Genomic DNA, 21,663 nt, shown 5'->3' with positions numbered 1-21,663 from the left:
GTAGTGTGAATGGAGGATACTATACACCCTGCATCTGTATATTCCTTTTTATCCTGATTATCTACCGACTTACTGCTACTTCTGATAAAAATAATAAAATTCTGGTAAAATAATAATTATCTCCTAAGGGAAAGAGGGACATGTTTGGCATCTTATATCATAAATCGCAGTGCACAGAGTGAGGTTGAAGGATTCATGATACTTAAAATTGCAAATTGTCAAAGGAGATTAAAGATCCATTTAGTGGCTTATGGGCCGAGCCACAACCTCTGTGACATCTATAGGTACAGCACAGGAGGAAGTTCTGCAAGGAGGAGGCTGGAGAGTGGACGAGATGCTGCGCCCTGAGATGGATATAGATCAGTGGGAAGTATAGGATACGGCAGCAGGGACAAGGAGTGGCAGAAAGGAGGTGTAGTACAAAATAGGTGTCCTGTAAAGGATCCTACATGATGCAGTAGGAGGATGTAATATGGTGGGAAGTAGATCATGGAGGGAACTGATTGTCTGGAGAGGGAAAGCTGTAATGTGACCTGTATGAGGATGGACATTGGGAAGATGCCGACAGAAGTGGGAAAGAAGCCGGGTGCTCGGAGCAATGTGTTGGGGGCTCCGGTGGCGGATGCACTGGGCGCTGCACCAGGAGGAGCTCCATTGGTCTTCTCTCAGAAGTGGGACCATTCCACGTGGACACATGGACGGATATACCACGCGCTCCCGCCTCGGCCTCACCGCGCTCTACCCCCGATATGATGATCTTTATTATAAAGGCGCAGATGTTCTGGAATCATCTGTTTGTTAAACATCTTAACAATATGAGATATTATATCCGATGTGTTTTACCCTGGGCGGATATTTCCAGACTCTGCGGCCTCGTCCTCATATCCTGATGGCGCCCCTGACGCACATTCACTGCGAAACTCTACAGAAACATCTCCGTCATAAAGCAGAAACGCTCTGATAGCGAGGACGATACATGGCAGGGACTGGGAGGATGATAAGAGCTCGGAACACACAGAAACAGCGCCACAGCTGTCCACAGGTCGTCTGCAGTATTACATCTCAGCCCCAATAATAAGAAGTGAACTGTGAAACCTGCTTTTTTAGGAAGAGAAGATGCTGCTATCATTGTACACACAGGTTGGATCATCCATACGATGGGTTAAACCATAAAGATTGGACCCCAGACCCCTATCCACACGGGGCAGTCCTTTCTAGAGTTTTAGGTCCCATTAGGATGCACCAGGGCAAGTTTTCAGAATATCTGCATGTCATACACCAGGGATTTCCAGATAGATTTCACCATGAGCATCATAAAGGGAGGTCAGCACAGTGTCCAGGAGAACCAGCTCAGAAGGCAAGTACCTCATATCCTCCGATCCAATTACAACTGACTATATGTGGATCTGCACAATATGGAGACATATAATCAGTTATCTTTTTGTAATGTTGATTGAATCGGTTTGTTTATAGGATTCTAACATGATCCGTCTGCGTTTCCCAAATAAAGAGCAGATTATAGAGGTGCTGGTCCAGGTCTATGCAGTCAGAGATAGTAGGGTAAGTCAATCAATGATGGAAGGTGCTAATCCCTCCCATGAGGAGCAGACGTCCGTCCCACAAAGATCTCAGGCGCATCACTAGACTTTAATGATGGGGGGGGGGGTCGTTATGTGCCCCATACATCTTCCCCAAGTCATTTTGTCCCTACATTTGGCCATTTATGGTGGTCACCAAATGTTTTCCCACAAGGCGGGGTAGGACTTATTTTTAATTTGCTTTATTGGCGAATGAATGAAACAAATCAGTATCAGAAGTCAAGTAACACTAACTGGAGTACATCAGGAGTAACACAGCGACACCCCAATAGCGAGGAGTTCTGCACAAGGGCAACGGCTCCTGAAACCCCCTACCCAACATGTACAAATAACAGTAACCCCCCGGCAAGGGCGCCCACCACAACGTAGAGAATACCCAATTATTACAATCATTAAGAAGGTCCAGCGGCGCCTCCCGAACACTGCAAACATTAAACAAGGTATTGGTGGAAGACCACCAGGAGCTCCTCACCTTCTGGAATTTGTCCGGGCAGCCACATGATGGACTAACGTCTTCCACTGAGAAATGGTGGGAGAACGGTCAACCATCCGTCGTAGAGCGATAGAATTGTAAGACAAAAACACTACTTCCCCCCGGTGTAAAGCTTTATAAAGGGGCCAAACGTCTTCCCGGCTAATACCCTATAGCAGTGTTGGCGAACCTTTTAGAGACCGAGTGCCCAAACTACAACCAAAACCCACTTATTTACCCTGATGTGCCAACGTGCCATTTTAAGCAGTAACTTAGTGCTCCCTGTTCTTCCACTTCTTTAATTGTATCGGCCGCCTGAGGACACCAATACAGTTAATAGAAGAGTACAAATTCATAAATTGCCTAGGACTGCCGGAAGATTTAATGGATTTGTTCCTGTTTGGTGAACTCTATCCTGGGCTGATGGCCTGAGTGCCCACAGAGAGGGCTCTGAGTGCCACCTCTGGCACCCGTGCCATAGGTTCGCCATCACTGCCCTATAGGACAGGACCAGTTTATTCATGATATCGGATAGAGAAACCATCATATTTTCCCCCGTATAAGACAACCCCAACTTTTCAATATAAGTTGAGTTTGGGATATACACACCGTATACTGCACATATGGTACAAATAAAAATACATAATGAATTAATTTTACCACATTGAAATCAAATCTTAATTTCGCCGTGTTCTGGCGCTTATAACTTTTCCATACTTCCGTGTAAGGAACTGCGGGTGGTGACATTTTTTGCGAGATGAGACGATGTTTTCATTGCTATCGCTTTGAGGACTTTGCAACGTTTTGAACACTTTTTATAAAATATTTTATACATTACAAAATGGTGAAAAAGGGAAGTTTCGGGCATTTTAACTGTTATTAATTGTCCGGCAGAAACCTGGGGCACAGACCATTCCCACTCCCTGGAAAGCAGCATTGGGGAGATTCTGGATGGCCAAGGGCTCGATTGCAATTGCGAATAGGCGCGGTGAGAGGGGGCACCTCTGCCCGGTGCCTCTATGGGGGAAGCCGGGAGGGGAAAGCTGTCCATTCACCAACACCTTTCATTAGCGGAGCCATACAACATGGACGCCTACTTTATAAACTTAGGCCCAAACCTGCCAGCAGATACGGTCATTCTACTGAATCGAAGTCCTTGGCTTCATCTGGTGAAGCCCAGAGCCACCCCCTCCATTATCCTGCTAGACAGTTGTCATGAAAGTTTGGGCCCAACATCACCACTTTGTATTATCTTTCCATAGGACATTGATCCAGAAAGTTTGTGATATTTCATATGCAATTTTATCAACTTAATCCATGTTGTTGTGTTCTTTTGTTCCAAAACAGCTAAATGCCATAACTGCTGCTGTTGTAGAGGTGGTCACACCGGCTGACGATCATATAATCCAGTGTATCAGCACCCGGATTCTTCTTACACTCCTAACACCTGTGAAAGGGCGCAGATTCTCACACATGGCGTCTCTTTGGTTTTAGGAAGAATCTGTTGTGTGAGGTTTTATACGAGCAGTGAGATTATTACGTGATGGAGCATAAAACCATAGAATTGCGAGTTCCATGATGAACAACTTAAGGAACACATTTCCTAGAATAGTCCTGGGAAAGAGTGAGAAGAACATTCTCTTGTATTTTTACATTTTGGGAGGACAAGTAGATAGTCCCGGTGTCTTACACTTATCTGGCCGCTCACTTTTTAGAAACATTGGGAGGTGGCAGCTCCTTATACTACAGCAGAAGTGATGAATCGTCACCTGTCCGGCCACCACGATTAATGGCGGCTTCCTCCCGATACCGTGGTCATGTGACGACCTTGTCAGTGTCCTTCTTACTTAAACTGGAAAGAAATTAATTAGCGTTTGGTCCATATAAGTGCAGGAGCTTCCACAGGACTCAGGTCCTGCCTCATCTTACTACAATGCTAACACCACCGAGCAGGCGCCCAACGCCAGGAAGGCGGTGAATTAGCCTGACAGGGAGCGGTTGAGTTGCAGATGCTGCTATTTTTTATATACCCTTTTATACCTGATTATCTATTAATGCCAAGACCATCAGCAGACACCGGGAAAGCACCGAGCCTTCTCCTCACCGCGTCTATGGCTGAGATGCACAACCAGTGGTGACAAATACCACCAGGCTCCTGACAAAAGTCAACATCTCTTGGGCAGGTCTACAAATCTCCGAGTTGTTCCAGAAGCCTCCAGGAACCTGCTGGAAGGCAGAAGTCCAAAACCATCTCCTGTGCACGGGGTACAGCAGGAAGTAGGTGGGCTTCTAGTATGTTATAGAAAGATGGAAGATGTGGAAGATACAGAAATAAGGTAGGTAGAAGTCAATAACTAGTTAACTGAGAAGGGGGTGAAGTGTGGTTGTTGCGAGATAAGGAATAGATACTGAAGTAATGAGGTAGGTCCCATTCTCCAGAGCTTGAAAAATCTGATGTCTCACTAGAACCTGGTAAACAGAGAGAGGAACCGAAAATATCTGCACTGAGAAGTATCACTGGCCTTCAATATAGCAAGAGATTGGTCAAAAGTGTCCGAAAATTATCACTTGACTTCTCAACTGGTCTCTCAATGACATTACAACCATCCATGATGACAAAGCTACCAGGACATGTTCAGATGTTGAAAGTTTTCCACTGTTATGTTACCACCTACTGGGGACATGGTGGTAAAAAGCACAACAAACAACACTTCATGGTCTTGTGAATCCTACATCTACTGAAATTTAGTCTACAATGGTGGTACATTGTCAGGCTGGCCTACCAGAGCACCTGAGCGCAAGGAGTATTTTCTAGGGATTGATGGAAGGTGGGTCCTAAAATCAACTTAAACTTCAGTCCTCCGATGGTTCTAGATGTTGTAGCAACCAATTCCAAGTAAAAACTTCTGCACATATTTCAGAATTAGCCTTTCCTACCAGAAGTTGGTCTGCTCTACAAAGTTTGGAACATACAAGGTTTCTTCATCAGAAGATTGCCGAGAACCTTTGAAAATTAAACAAAGAGGTAACTAGGAGGAACCAGAAGACTTCTGCTCCGAGATAGAAGAGCTTTGGTGCTGAGATCAAGAAAACTTGTTGTCATTTACGGTTCTATGAACATTGGATTGTTCCGTTGACAATGTCAAAAAAATGCATCTAAAAACGAAGGCTTAATGGAAGATTTTCCTGAAATTCCCAGTTCACACCAGAGAAGAACGTGTGAGCTTTACATCACACTCAATGTCATGGAAATATCTGTGAAAGTGAGTCAGGACAGATCTAGAGGCTAAACCGGATCAGCTCAATGGTGACGTGTGGACAGCGCTCGAGCATGTTCTGGTGTCTTGTAGGACATGAAACATCGGTCCAGGTGTAAGTCCTTACAAACATCTGGTCTTAATCAATGTACTGCACAGATCATTGGTAGGACTGCAAAAGTTTTCCAATATCACCAGCAGGTCCACCATGTTACCTCTTGTGTGGTCAAAAAACTAAACAAGTGCTTCACAATGTGTTACCCATGATGCCACGGGGTCACACACGTCACTCCTTTCTGGAGCCGTATCATGATTTTTGGTTCATTATGGTTTATGTACGCTTCTTCCTATGTTTACTAGTCTGGACCTTTGCTTCACCTACTTATACATGATGAAGTTTGAGCTGCTCTTTAAAGGGGAAGTCTTCTGTATCGTTTGAGTCAAAGGAACGGACTGGTACTACCACCTCTAAAACCTCACGTACCGCTGTAGCCCATCTAGACTCGGTGGCCTTCCCACCATGTAACCTCCGGGGTGCAAAGGCCAAAGACTCAGGTGACCTCAATCCACCAAAGACGAAAGGACGAGACTCACCAGAGAGAATTCTACTTCCTTATTTAGGAGTTAAGCAGACGGATATATTAAGTGGTCACCTGCATGAAAGCCAATAGGATATTCCACACTATGGCACTTCCTCAAGCCTCTGACCTGTTGCCCATCTACTGTGAACTATACCAGGGCAACCCAGATCCCAAAGAACAAGAGATGACAACATTCAATCTCAAGAGCCTTTAAACATCTCAAATGAACAAAGAGATCCCGCTCTCTCGCTTCAAAATTATTGATCTTTATTCATATTGCACCAAGGACATCACGGGAGTTGTAACCAAGCGACGCGTCTCTGACACCCTCCGGTGTCTTTCATCATGGCCGTGTTAGTAACTCACGTGATGTCCTTGATGCAATATGAATAAAGATCAATAACTTTTGAAGCAAGCGAGACGGATATTTTTGGTTGTTTGGGATTGTTATGCTTCTGCAAGGAGGTTTGGACCTCTGCTCCCGGTGACAACAAGTTTGTTGAGCTGGAGCTACATCTATTGAAGCCATTCATCTACAGTATATTTTAGCCATGCTCCAGGTTGATGGCTTCTGTTTCTTGAATTGCTGGAGGTCCCAACTCATGTCCCCACTGCTAATGTTATCAGATACAGTGTGTGTGTGTGTGTGGGGGGGGGGGGAGCATGTAGTCAACCACCAATTGTGCACGTTCTCCCACCTAAAAAGATGAGAAGCCTGTAATTGACATCGTACATAATCTATACGATCTGTGAACGAGTCACATTGAGATCTCCACTAAGTATCACATTGATCAGATGTATTAAGATCTACTAAGGTGAGGAATCCGATATTGACCAAGTCTTCAAGGAAGATCACTATAACACAACACCCCTTGATCTACGAGAACGTTACTTTCCTTACTTGACGTCTTACAGCCCCTATATTCTGGAGATTGTAGTCAACCACCTGGAGACAGTAGAGTTAAAACAGCAGATTGTTAAGGGTCTATGACCTGTATAACACAACAGCTGGAGAGGGGAGTCTGTAGAGACACCAGGCATGGAACGGCCTCGATCATTACAGGAAGTGTCCCCATACAGATACACAAGCCCGGGCCGCTCTACTGAACGCGCGTTTAGTCAATGACATCACACAACAAATCGCTTCCAAGAAGCCCTGCCTCAACACACAGATATGCAGTTCATCCCTCCATCCGAGAGAAACGCCAACCAGAAGGTTTCGTAATCAGCGCAGGGCCGGCACCTGCACTCATCGGGAACAATGCACTTACATTCCCTCCGCAGCCGGGTCAGGTTGCAGCAAACACAGATCTGAGCTTGCTCTGACAAATAAAATCGGTGCTGGACTGCAAACGTTTTCCACATCGAACAAGAATTATAAGATTGTGGATCCATACATTGTAAAAATCCATCTGGAATCCCATTATTGTTCTAAAAACAATAGCTCCCAATGACACAACTTGCCACACATCCTGGATCACTAAGCTAATGTTTTGGTTCAATGAGAGTTTGACCATGGATACCATGATATTTGGCCTCGTGGTGATCTAAGCCTTCGAAATCCTTCCACCAAGTCCTCTTACCAGATCAGGTTCATAACACATATAGCGCCAATGTCAACAACATTTGGCCAATTCTAATGGCTACTATAACCGACCATCCTACTGTGGCTGTTTCTTGTGTCAAACATAATAAATTTATATGATCTAAGAAATTGGCCAAGGATGATTCTCCGATAGAGTTGACCACTTTCCATCAATAGACATAGTTATAGCTCAACTAAAAATTTCCACCCAATTTTATAGGAATCAGTAACTGAAATATCAATCCAAATATTGTCCTTGATCTATGCAATCACTGTTTACCTAGACCCAATCACATTGGATCCCTGGTCAATCTAGCCATCCATTGACAAATGGCTTAACCAACTGTTTTTCGAATTGTGGATATTTTTCGAGAAGATTCTTCTTCAAAAAGTTGACAGGAAACAGAAAGAAGAAAACCAGCAGCAACTATAAGTATTATGAACAAGCCTTGGACAAACTTGAAGACCAAAATACCTGAGACCAAAATGCATCCAGGTAGGAAGGTCCTTATCTTCAGAAAAGACATAAACATTAGATAAAATATTAAAGTCAATGAGAAGGCAAGTCCACTTTTATCTAGTGTCTCTGACGGATAAAAAAGACTGGCAGAAGAAAACATGGTGAGATTTATTGTGAAGGCTCGAAAACCTAAGTGACTCCTCAATCAAAAATGCCTTAAAAATCTCAAAAACCTCAGATTACTGCTCAGAGATTATTACTTGTCCTTTCCCTTGGGTTCTTAAAATTTTTGTGGAGCAAAGTCTTCAATGGAGCAAAGAAGAAAGAATGGATCATATACGTATCCTCAACGATTCGGTGGAAATTCTATGGAGGTTTTAAGAATGTGAAGGTAGAAAATTTGGGAAAATGTTAAAGAACTTGTTTGAAAGTTCCCATTTCTAAAGAATTAGAAAATCCCAAGATAATAAAGGAAGTGAGCGAGTCCTTTAATTCTAAGGCAAAAGCAGAGAGAACCATGAAGAGAGACCTTCGTTTTATTTGCTTTGATGGTCCCTCATAACGTCACATTCTCTCATACATTACAGGGAATTGTGGGGGTTCTAGAAGGGGGACAATTTGTGATAAGCATGCTGTGAAGAGAATCCTAATATGAAGGGATTTCCTTTAAGAAAAGTTTTGGACTCTCTCACCAAAGCGCTGGAGGATCCTTTGTCTCTAACCAAAGACTGGTCCCTAGAGGTCCAGCAGAAGACAACCAACTTTGGATCCTCGGGATTGGATTGGTGGAGGGTGGAACTCCATAACAATTTGATCTGGTGGCGCCAAGAAAGTCCAGTCCCCACTGAATCCAATAATTCGTCACGGTTTGGGGATTCAGAGGGCTTTTTGGGAATTCCGTCTTCCAACAATTTGCGGCACTTTTAGAATTTCCTTTTCTACACTGGAATTTGGAGACTCTTCTCGGAGTCTTGAGTTCTTGTGTCACGTCGTCTCAGGTTGATGTCTATTTACCCGTCCCGGGCGTTTGTATTCAGGACCGAATCTGAGAACAAAGCTTTATTTTGACTTCTCATCTCGGAGTTTTCATAATCTGTCACACAATCGGAAGAGTAAAGACACAACCAGCCGGCGCTCCACCACCGTGATTGACACGCCGAGTCGATAACTCCTTAAACAAAGAGTTTTACGAGGAGCTGCGCACACATCTGCTACAGATGCCCAAACATGACGTCTCCCCCGACTTTACAATCCGACAGATTAGGGAAGTCTCCGAGGCCCGGGAATGACAGCGAACCGCCAGGGCTGGAGCCCATAAAGCCGAGATTGTATCATATCTATATAAAGCCAGACCATAAAGCCGGTAATTACACCTCGGAGGGATGTCTTCCATTAGCGTCTCTGGGCGCTCACATCCATCCTAATGGATTCCAAATAAACAGGATTATATAAAACAGCCGACGTGTCAAAATAGCCGCGGTACAGCTGTGTGCACGCCGGCCCCTCGTAAAGCCCTCCCGGGCCTACAAGGGATGACCGCAGACGAGGTGCTACAGGGGTTAATGTGGTCGGACGCGGATTTTACAAGTCCATTAAAAAAAAAAAAAAAGTTTCTTGAATGGGAGAAGATTCCGACTATTTCTCCGATTCCAGTTCTGAATAATTAAGTTTTCCTACCACATTTTTGGATTTAATAAGGAGCCGCTTGTTGTAGGATCGGGGCGACGGTTCTCCGGATCCTTCATAATCGTCCTCAGCACCGGGAGTAGAATCCATTAAAATATCAACTTTTCTACAAAATTTACTCAAGAATGCGTCGATTTTTGGACAATTTTTATAGGATGACATCTACAGGGGCATCACCGGTTATGACATCACCCTAGAGGATGGTGATTGGCCGACCTGGTCAGGTGACATAACATGGGGGGGGGGGGGGGATAAGAATTAGATTTTTTTTTTAATTCAGAAAGAATCACAACTTTTTTTAATAGTAAAAATTGATTAAATTGATATAGAAAGGCAGTAAAGAGGGATAAACCCTCAGACTACAACTCCTATCGTCCGCTGCAGGAGCACGAGCCATAGAGAGCGTTGTAACGTTATTACTTCTCTCCACGTGGAGAGGATCTTGTATAACTCTCTGGTGTCTCCCCGAGGATCTGACAAGAGACAAGCGCTGCTTTACGAGGCTTGTAATCCCCGCAGCCGTGTATCTTCATTATTACACCGCGTCCTGCAGGACAAGCCAAGGGTCACTGCAGAACATCGCAGGGTCTACACAAACATAGCGTGAAAAACAACAACAGAAATGAAATGAAATTAGACATACAGGCGGTCCACTACTTAAGAACACCTGACTTACAGACGACCCCTAGTTACATACGGACCTCTGGATGTTGGTAATTACTGTACTTTATCCTTAGGCTACAATGATCAGCTATAACAGGTATCACAGGCGTCCACAATGAAGATTTATTGTTAATCCTGGTTCTTATGACAATCCAACATTTTAAAAATTCAGTTGTCACAGAGACCAAAAAAAAATTTTTTGCCTGGGGTTACAATGATAAAATATACTGTTCCGACTTACATACAAACTCAACTTAAGAACAAATCTACAGAACTGATCTTGTACGTAAACCGGGGACTGCCTGTATAGATAAATATATGATGCAAAACGATATATAAATGTAAAACAATATTTAAAAAAAAAAAATAACAAAATATAAAAGGAAGAGAAAGTGATAAAAGCTGAAATCATATTACCGTAATAAAAAAAAATTGATAATAAATAAAGTGGGGAAATTCTGATTTGTTTAAAAAGAATAATAAAAATAATTACAATAATAAAGAGCCAGGAATTAAAAAAAATGCTAATGCTATTAATATAAATAATAATAAACATAAATATGATATTAATATGAACATTCCAGAGTATAATAATAATAACAATGTATCAGTTATATCAGAAAGGGAAGACACAATCCTGGGATTTTAGAAGTTTCTGCCTATAAAGAGATAACAAAAAAAGTGCAAAGTAATAAGAAAACCGAGAAATAGTATCAGGCGACATTTTCGTGTATTAGTGGTGGTCGCTATGGAGCACAGGACGCCACGTCCGTTACATTATCTGCAATAAAATAGCATCAGGCGCAAATCCGAGAGGATCCACCGAGAAGCCGCCGAATGCAGCGACCGGAGACAAGGTCTGAGGCTTCACCGGAACTTATCAGAGGCCAAAATGTAACAAACTACAAAGTGCAGACATAATACATAATACCGCACCCATACAGCAGCGCACCCATATATCACACATCATACATCACCTCCCGCAGTCCTGTAATAAGCCTCAGAGGTGACTTCTGCGTAGTGAACACACCATGTAGTGATAGGAGGACACTGCCCCCTGATGGTGTGATGATGTGGGGGCCATGGTATAGGACAGTCACCCCTAGAAGTGATAGGAGGACACACTGCTCCCTGCTGGTGTGATGATGGGGGGGCCATGGTATAGGACAGTCACCCCTAGTAGTGATAGGAGGACACACTGCCCCCTGCTGGTGTGATGATGTGGGGTCATGGTATAGGACAGTCACCCCTAGTAGTGATAGGAGGACACACTGCCCCCTGCTAGTGTGAGGATGTGGGGGCCATGGTATAGGACAGTCACCCCTAGTAGTGATAGGAGGACACACTGCCCCCTGCTGGTGTGATGATGGGGGAGGCCATGGTATAGGACAGTCACCCCTAGTAGTGATAGGAGGACACACTGCCCCCTGCTGGTGTGATGATGGGGGAGGCCATGGTATAGGACTGTCACCCCTAGTAGTGATAGGAGGACACACTGCCCCCTGCTGGTGTGATGATGTGGGGGGGTCATGGTATAGGACAGTCACCCCTAGCAGTGATAGGAGGACACACTGCCCCCTGCTGGTGTGATGATGTGGGGGGGTCATGGTATAGGACAGTCACCCCTAGCAGTGATAGGAGGACACACTGCCCCCTGCTGGTGTGATGATGTGGGGGCCATGGTATAGGACAGTCACCCCTAGTAGTGATAGGAGGACACACTGCCCCCTGCTGGTGTGATGATGTGGGGGCCATGGTATAGGACAGTCACCCCTAGTAGTGATAGGAGGACACACTGCCCCCTGCTGGTGTGATGATGTGGGGACCATGGTATATGACAGTCACCCCTAGTAGTGATAGGAGGACACACTGCCCCCTGCTGGTGTGATGATGTGGGGGGGTCATGGTATAGGACAGTCACCCCTAGTAGTGATAGGAGGACACACTGCCCCCTGCTGGTGTGATGATGTGGGGACCATGGTATATGACAGTCACCCCTAGTAGTGATAGGAGGACACACTGCCCCCTGCTGGTGTGATGATGTGGGGGGGCCATGGTATAGGACAGTCACCCCTAGTAGTGATAGGAGGACACACTGCCCCCTGCTGGTGTGATGATGTGGGGGGGTCATGGTATAGGACAGTCACCCCTAGTAGTGATAGGAGGACACACTGCCCCCTGCTGGTGTGATGATGTGGGGGCCATGGTATAAGACAGTCACCCCTAGTAGTGATAGAAGGACACACTGCCCCCTGCTGGTGTGATGATGTGGGGACCATGGTATAGGACAGTCACCCCTAGTAGTGATAGGAGGACACTGCCCCCTGCTGGTGTGATATGGGGTCATGTTATAGGACAGTCACCACTAGCAGTGCTAGGAAGACACAATGGGGGTCATTTACTAAGGGCTCAATTCTCGTTTTCCCGACGTGTTACCCGAATATTTCCGATTTGCGCCGATTTTCCCTGAATTGCCTCGGGTTTTTGCCGCACGTGATCGGATTGTGGCGCATCGGCACCGGCATGCACGCGACTGAAATCGGGGGGCGTGGCCGAACGATAACCCGACGGATTCGGAAAAACCGCCGCATTTAAAAAAAAAAAAATTGTGTTGCGCGACTCGCACTTACCTGCACCCAGCAATGGATCGTGAACTCCGGCGGGCCTCGGGGAACTTCAGCGCAGCAGCGACACCTGGTGGACGTCGGAGGAACTGCCTTAGTGAATCGCCGGAAGACCCGAATCCAGCGCACAGAAAGCGCCGCTGGATCGCGAATGGACCGGGTAAGTAAATCTGCCCCTATGTTCAGCAGTAGGTATTGTATACAATCTTGTAACTATTGAAATTGTACACACACATCGCTCATGGAGCTCATACAAAGAACCAAGAGAGAAAAAGTTGGATGCGTACACAGGATCAAATAGTATAACAAAATGTATTCATTCATCAAAAACACTATATAAATCACAAGACATCAAAAAGTTAAAAACACTTAAAAATACACCCAACGGATGTATGAAAACTACCGAAGGAGGGGATGCCCCGAGCTCCCGATCTCAATCAAAGGATTGCACAAGTAACAGTCACACATCAAACCATATGGCTGCCTATACGATAGTGACCCGTGCCGACTCATACTATACCCCCCATAGAACATGTGGTGCCCGGCAACGGGGGGTGAGAAGGGCAGGCAAGTCAGGTGGATAGGGAGCGGCGCTCCACTTATTATTATTATTATTATTATTATTGTGGATGAATTCATACATTTTGTTATACTATACTTTTGGTTCTTTGTATTGGCCATTTGGATGTGTGGATATTGCATCAGGTTGTACTTTGGTAGTGCCTGCTCATCATGGAGCTCCTTATACTGATACATCCTCCTCCAGGGGCTCAGAGGTCAGAGATGGGCCCCGGGGTGGAATCTGTTTAGGAAGGAAGGGGTGCAGGCAGTTGCCTAGGGCACATCTGGAGCCACGGGGCACCCAACCTCCTTTTACAACCAGTTGGGGAACTGGAGGAATAGATGGGGAGTGTGTACAACAAGTGACGAGTTACCCCGAACGTACAGTAAGAGAGGACGTCCCACGCGTGGAACCTGGGCAGTGCCAAAGACATGGAACTAGAGGTCGGACACTGGAGAAGCTGATTGGCTGATGTCACTGCACTTCAGGGTCTGTATAATAATATAATGTCTCGGATGTTTCCTTCTTCTATGACTTTAGTCTTTATTATCCTCCTTCTTCCCCCTCAGTACTCTTATTACTGGGAAATCTCCGCTGAATTCCATCCTGCTAGTGAGACAGACACTAACTGAGGAGGAGTCACAGCAGCTCCCATAGAAGTTTATGGAGAGGGGAGGAGTCACAGCAGCTCCCATAGAGGTCTATGGAGAGGGGAGGAGTCACAGCAGCTCCCATAGAAGTCTATGGAGAGGGGAGGAGTCACAGCAGCTCCCATAGAGGTCTATGGAGAGGGGAGGAGTCACAGCAGCTCCCATAGAGGTCTATGGAGAGGGGAGGAGTCACAGCAGCTCCCATAGAGGTCTATGGAGAGGGGAGGAGTCACAGCAGCTCCCATAGAGGTCTATGGAGAGGGGAGGAGTCACAGCAGCTCACATAGAGGTCTATGGAGAGGGGAGGAGTCACAGCAGCTCACAGAGAGGTCTATGGAGAGGGGAGGAGTCACAGCAGCTCACATAGAGGTCTATGGAGAGGGGAGGAGTCACAGCAGCTCACATAGAGGTCTATGGAGAGGGGAGGAGGAGTCACAGCAGCTCCCATAGAGGTCTATGGAGAGGGGAGGAGTCACAGCTGCTCACATAGAGGTCTATGGAGAGGGGAGGAGTCACAGCAGCTCCCATAGAGGTCTATGGAGAGGGGAGGAGTCACAGCAGCTCCCATAGAGGACTATGGAGAGGGGAGGAGTCACAGCAGCTCCCATAGAGGACTATGGAGAGGGGAGGAGTCACAGCAGCTCACATAGAGGTCTATGGAGAGGGGAGGAGTCACAGCTGCTCACATAGAGGTCTATGCAGAGGGGAGGAGCCACAGCTGCTCACAAAGAGGTCTATGGAGAGGGGATGAGTCACAGTTGCTCACATAGAAGTCTATGGAGAGGGGAGGAGTCACAGCTGCTCAGAGGGGAGGAGTCACAGCAGATAAGTCTCCACACAACAACTGATTGCAGAGACTGAGAACAGGTAGAAGATACCGATGAGCAGTCACAGTTTTACTCTCCGGCACAAACACCGGATTCCAGCAGTTAGTAAAGGTGATAGACGCCGTATCTCTCCCTCTGTTCACATTATGGTGTAAAATCTCCAAAACATCTACATTGTATCCATCTATGGTGAGAGATCAGGAGACACTACTGCGCTGCGTCCTATGGTATATACCGTACGGTAGCTGCAGACATCGTTGCGATCCCTGCTCCGGGGTTCATGAGGCGCCAGACCAGGAGGGATTAGGGACTGACATAAAACAGGTAGGACTGACCTCAGTGTAACATGAACCCTTGTAAATCACTCACCTCACACACCTGGACCAACACAGGCCCAGATATAGAATATAAATACTGCCTGTGCGCTGGATCCGAGGGTCCGGGGGGGGGGGGCTGCTCTTACTGAGGGTCAGGGGGTCCCACTGTAGATCACATCCATTCAGGAATTCCAGCATTCGGAATCTCCCCGGAATCTTCTGGATTATCCGGGACATGAATGTTGCTTTGGTGGTTGGTGACTTGTATTTGCGTTCTGCGGCTCCTCCATCACACCGGGGGCGGCTCATGTGTGCGTGAATATGACGGAACCGTCCCTTTAAGACCCACCAGCATCAAAGAGCGGCAGCTCCACGTGGGAGGTTTATACGGGTTAAGTGACCTCCTGCGGGGCCACAAAAGCCAAGACTGCACAGAGGAGCGGGGGAGGGGCACACCCAGGCCTCACCATGAGACCCCCACTCCACCCAGCGCACCCCTAGATATGGTAACTGAACATCATGGGGAGGAGGCATACGGGGGCTACAGCTCAGAGCCCCCCCTAGGTATGAACAACCCCTTAACCCCTCTCCTGCTGGAGGCGACACCTACTGCAGCCCCCCCCCCCCACCAAAACCCGAGGTATCAGACAATATAGTAGCCTGTACATAGGGGGCAGTATTATAGTAGTTATATTCCTGTACATAGGGGGCAGTATTATAGTAGTTATATTCCTGTACATAGGGGGCAGTATGATAGTAGTGATATTCCTGTATATAGGGGGCAGTATTATAGTAGTTATATTCCTGTACATAGGGGGCAGTATTATAGTAGTTATATTCTTGTACATAGGGGGCAGTATTATAGTAGTTATATTCCTGTACATAGGGGCAGTATTATAGTAGTTATATTCTTGTACATAGGAGGCAGTATTATAGTAGTTATATTCCTGTACATAGGGGCAGTATTATAGTAGTTATATTCTTGTACATAGGGAGCAGTATTATAGCAGTTATATTCTTGTACATAGGGGGCAGTATTATAGTAGTTATATTCTTGTACATAGGGGGCAGTATTATAGTAGTTATATTCCTGTACATAGGGGGCAGTATTATAGTAGTTATATTCCTGTACATAGGGGGCAGTATTATAGTAGTTATATTCTTGTACATAGGGGGCAGTATTATAGTAGTTATATGCCTGTACATAGGGGGCAGTATTATAGTAGTTATATACCTGTACATAGGGGGCAGTATTATAGCAGTTATATTCCTGTACACTGGGGGCGGTATTATAGTAGTTATATTCTTGTACATAGGGGGCAGTATTATAGTAGTTATATGCCTGTACATAGGGGGCAGTATTATAGTAGTTATATACCTGTACATAGGGGGCAGTATTATAGTAGTTATATTCCTGTACACAGGGGGCGGTATTATAGTAAGTACCTGTGGCTTGTGACTAGAATTGTCCGATGAGTCTTTAGTCAGACTTGTACATGAATCTGCAGCTTTTGTAGGTTATGAACAGAAACTATTCCCATCGTGAGGAATAACCTGTGAGATTGTGTTCTGTGCGGTTACCAGTAATGAGCGGCAGGTAATGTAGAGCTGGAGCCGCGGCATCCGTGGACTTATAACAGTTCATCCAATGCAGTTTTTATCTGACGTTCTCCTTCTCTTCAGAGGAGACAACCCCCCCCCAAGACACAGACAAAGATTTTTCTAGCAATACACAGATGCAGCGCAACACATTATAGATTATTCTTGTATTTCTTCATCTTTTATAAAAAAAAATTTTTCGAAACCCCCACCTCTTGTGACCCCGGCATCTCCCCCGTAGCCCCGGGGACTCCGGCCTTTGTCCCTGCACCCCCAGATATAGCCGTGTCCCTCCCGCGCTGGGATCGCTGTGTACCAGCCGTATTAGACACCATACGGAAACGCTGCAGGTTTTGTGTAAATATCATGTACTTCCCCATAGAGTGGCTCTTGGACACGCACATCCACGGCGTCCACATCTGCGCTCTCACGTCCACGGCGTCCACATCTGCGCTCTCACGTCCACGGCGTCCACATCTGCGCTCTCACGTCCACGGCGTCCGCATCTGCGCTCTCACGTCCACGGCGTCCGCATCTGCGCTCTCACGTCCACGGCGTCCGCATCTGCGCTCTCACGTCCACGGCGTCCGCATCTGCGCTCTCACGTCCACGGCGCCCGCATCTGCGCTCTCACGTCCACAGCGCCTGCATCTGCGCTCTCTCTCACGTCCATAGCGTCCACATCTCCGCTCTCACATCCATAGCGTCCACATCTGCGCTCTCACATCCATAGCGTCCACATCTGCGCTCTCACATCCATAGCGTCCACATCTGCGCTCTCACATCCATAGCGTCCACATCTGTGCTCTCACATCCATAGCGTCCACATCTGCGCTCTCTCACATCCATAGTGTCCACATCTGCGCTCTCACATCCATAGTGTCCACATCTGCGCTCTCACATCCATAGCGTCCACATCTGCGCTCTCACATCCATAGCGTCCACATCTGCGCTCTCACATCCATAGCGTCCACATCTGCGCTCTCACATCCATAGCGTCCACATCTGCGCTCTCACATCCATAGCGTCCACATCTCCGCTCTCACATCCATAGCATCCACATCTCCGCTCTCTCTCACATCCATAGCGTCCACATCTGCGCTCTCACATCCATAGCGTCCACATCTCCGCTCTCACGTCCATAGCATCCACATCTGCGCTCTCACATCCATAGCGTCCACATCTGCGCTCTCACATCCATAGCGTCCACATCTGCGCTCTCACATCCATAGCGTCCACATCTCCGCTCTCACATCCATAGCGTCCACATCTCCGCTCTCACATCCATAGCATCCACATCTGCGCTCTCACATCCATAGCGTCCACATCTGCGCTCTCACATCCATAGCGTCCACATCTCCGCTCTCACGTCCATAGCGCCTGCATCTGCGCTCTCACGTCCACGGCGCCCACATCTCCGTTCTCCCGTCCATAGCCTCCCCATCTGCGCTCTCACGTCCATAGCGTCCACATCTGCGCTCTCACGTCCATAGCGTCCACATCTGCGCTCTCTCTCACATCCATAGCGTCCACATCTGCGCTCTCACGTCCACAGCCTCCACATCTCCGCTCTCACATCCATAGCGTCCACATCTCCGCTCTCACATCCATAGCATCCACATCTGCGCTCTCACATCCATAGCATCCACATCTGCGCTCTCACATCCATAGCGTCCACATCTGCGCTCTCACATCCATAGCGTCCACATCTGCGCTCTCACATCCATAGCGTCCACATCTGCGCTCTCACATCCATAGCGTCCACATCTGCGCTCTCACATCCATAGCCTCCACATCTCCGCTCTCTCACATCCATAGCCTCCACATCTCCTCTCTCACAGCGACATCACAATCAGTGTTAATAAACTTGAGGAAATCCAGCGCCGCAGTTTACAACCAAAAAATAAAAATAAAACAGATGCAAGAGGCGGGAAAGAAGCCGCTATCGCTCTGCCGACCCGAGAAGAATCCAAGACGACATATTGCAACAAATACCAGCGCTGAAATAATGACACCCAGCACAACAGGGGTTAAACCACAGGAGATTTTCCTAATTTATCCCCGCACCCCGCTTCATAGATTGATAAATGTTTCTTTATAAACATCCGTCATGTGCGGCGCGGACGGATCTTGGATTTCATCGTCCCTAAAAGACGAAGGAACTCGGAAGAAGAAGCAAAGAACCGGAGGCTCGTGGCGAGGATCAGACGCCACATCCAGAGGCTCCGGATAATTTTATGGAGATTTATGAGGATCCTGAAAGCGATTATTCGCATCTATCGCATTCAATGCCTGAGATTTACTAATCGCCATATTGTAGCGGATTGATTATAGCGCAGGGGGGGGGGGGGGCTGTATCTGTTACATTGTAGCCAGAAGCAAAACGTTCATGTTAAGCCCCAGTACAAGTTCTGATGACACCACAACCACTAACGACCTGGGGGTCAGAGGTCATCCCCCACAATTCTATCTGCAGCCAATGTTATATATGTGGCCGCACAATCACAAAATCCGATGGACCCACAATCACCAATATCAGGGAACTGAGCGATTGTTATAGGGTCCGGGCGAGGGGGAACAATACGGAAAACTTGTTACTCAACAAATCCCAAAATCCACAAATCTCCGCATTTCAGGAACTCGATTAATTGTCATTTACTATTCAGTGCAAGAAAGATATGAAAATATCCCAAGACTCCAACATCTCCCACTCAAAGGATCCAGCCAGGAAGGGGTTAACGCTTTGAAATCCGCAACGTAAACCAATGGATTTCAAAGGCTGATCATTTAACCCTTCACTGCCTGCTGCGCTGTTAACACAAAAACAGAGAAGGTAAAATGAGGTCGTGGGGCGACGTAAACAGCCGGCGTGTAACATCGATAAATGACCCGGAGAGAAATCACACACACACGCGGGGCGAGAGGGTCACACACGCGGGGCGAGAGGGTCACACACGCGGGGCGAGAGGGTCACACACGCGGGGCGAGAGGGTCACACACGCGGGGCGAGAGGGTCACACACGCGGGGCGAGAGGGTCACACACGCGGGGCGAGAGGGTCACACACGCGGGGCGAGAGGGTCACACACGCGGGGCGAGAGGGTCACACACGCGGGGCGAGAGGGTCACACACGCGGGGCGAGAGGGTCACACACGCGGGGCGAGAGGCAGATAGGGTAAGGGGCACACACACAGGGCGAGAAGCTCACAGGGTGAGGGGCGAAGAGGGCGAGTGGTACACACACGGGGCGATAAGCACAAACACAGGGCTAGAGGCTCACAGGGTGAGGGGCACATAGGGCGAGATGCTCACACACAGGGCTAAGAGAAAATAGGGTAAGAGACACTCACATAGGGCTAGTGGTACACACACACAGGGCGAGGGAGTTATAGGGCGAGGGGCACCCACACGGGGAGAAGGGCACACAGGGCGAGGGGGACCCACACACACACAGGGCGAGGGGCACACACACACAGGGTGAGGGGCACACACACACACCCACACAGGGCAAGGGGCACACAGGGCGAGGGGCACACACACATGGGGCGAAGGGCACACAGGGCGAGGGGGACCCAGGACGAGGGGGACCCACACACACAAAGGGCGAGGGGCACCCACACAGGGCGAGGGGTACACACATGGGGAGAAGGGCACACGGCGAGGGGGACCCACAAACACACAGGGCGAGGGGAACACACACACCCACACAGGGCGAGGGGCACACAGGGCGAGGGGCACACAGCCGGCTTTGAAGTCCTCTTTATAGGGAGTGATTAGCATCAGACCTTATTATAGGATACAGAGACAATCCCGCCGGGTGACACTGAGCTGCGGGCACCGGGCGCAGGGGGTGACATCCCAGACACTGCACATGACAGGGCACAATGTGCGGCTTGTATGTGCCCCAATAAGAAGCCGCAGATACAATGTAACAACAACAAATCAGAAATCAACAGAAAACGCAACAAGGTCCATGAAGCCATCGGCAGGGCAGAGGTCCAGCTACACCCTGGCACCGGTACCGGGGCGGTCCAGGGGGGTCCAGGGGGGTCCGGGCTCCGCAGCTGCGGCTGAGGATGAGTCTGGACAATGACATAAAAGCCTCTGATCCGCTGCCACTCCCTTCCAAGTCTCCGGGAACCTGCGCGACTGCCCCGGGCACCAGCCGATGCCCCCCCGCCTGGCACAGCGTGCACTTACCTCCAGCGATGGCCCCCGAGCTGTCACTTCCCAATGGGCTCCTGGAAGCCTCCTCTGCACCCGCATAACACGATTTAGCCTCTTTTAAACTCACACACAGAACCCATGTGACTGAGGAAACCACTGACAGAGCCGACTGCAGGACTGCACATCCCCGGAGCCGGAGGGGAGGGGCGCCCCCTGGCGGCGGCTGCCGGCGCTGCACGGAGGAGGGGATGCGCCAGACACCATTTCACTGCCGGAGACCTCCAGCAGCGATCATCGGCCGATCCGTCAGAGTGGCAAGATGTGACAGCTCAAGTGCAGGTAGTGTCTGTCATATCTGCAGCACAGAGCAGAAGAGGCTGTGTGAAAGAGGTTCTGCAGCAGCACGGATGAAGCAGCAGAATTAAGGCAGCATGACGTCAGGCAGTGACATCACAGCTTACTAACCAGTAAGATATCAGGGGAATTCAAATAATCTTTAAATCTTAAAATTTCTCGTTACAAAGAGGTTCTGCAGCATAAGGGAAAATGCTTGTTATACATGAAATCCTATTCCATCATTAACTGATGTAATGCCCACTCCCTTTAATGGGAGGT

At 47.8% G+C, this 21,663-nt stretch overlaps 1 protein-coding gene across 7 annotated transcripts in view; it reads right to left on the bottom strand.

Moving 5' to 3' along the window:
• CNTFR (ciliary neurotrophic factor receptor) overlaps positions 1–21,256 on the bottom strand; it is a 313,015-nt gene extending 291,759 nt beyond the window's left edge. For 4 of the 7 annotated variants that reach the window (XM_072132727.1, XM_072132728.1, XM_072132732.1 and 1 more), the window contains exon 1: positions 21,082–21,255. The gene's annotated coding sequence lies outside the window, so the exon portion shown is untranslated. Of the gene's footprint in view, positions 1–21,081 lie in introns of all 7 variants that reach the window. The other 3 variants (XM_072132724.1, XM_072132725.1, XM_072132726.1) reach the window with 2 other exon arrangements.
• Between the last annotated feature and the right edge of the window lie 407 nt (positions 21,257–21,663).

The sequence above is a fragment of the Engystomops pustulosus genome, chromosome 1 (assembly GCF_040894005.1).
Source record: "Engystomops pustulosus chromosome 1, aEngPut4.maternal, whole genome shotgun sequence".
NCBI lineage: Eukaryota > Metazoa > Chordata > Amphibia > Anura > Leptodactylidae > Engystomops > Engystomops pustulosus.
The sequence above is the reverse complement of the archived record's forward strand: the minus strand, read 5'-3'. Positions and strand labels throughout refer to the sequence as shown.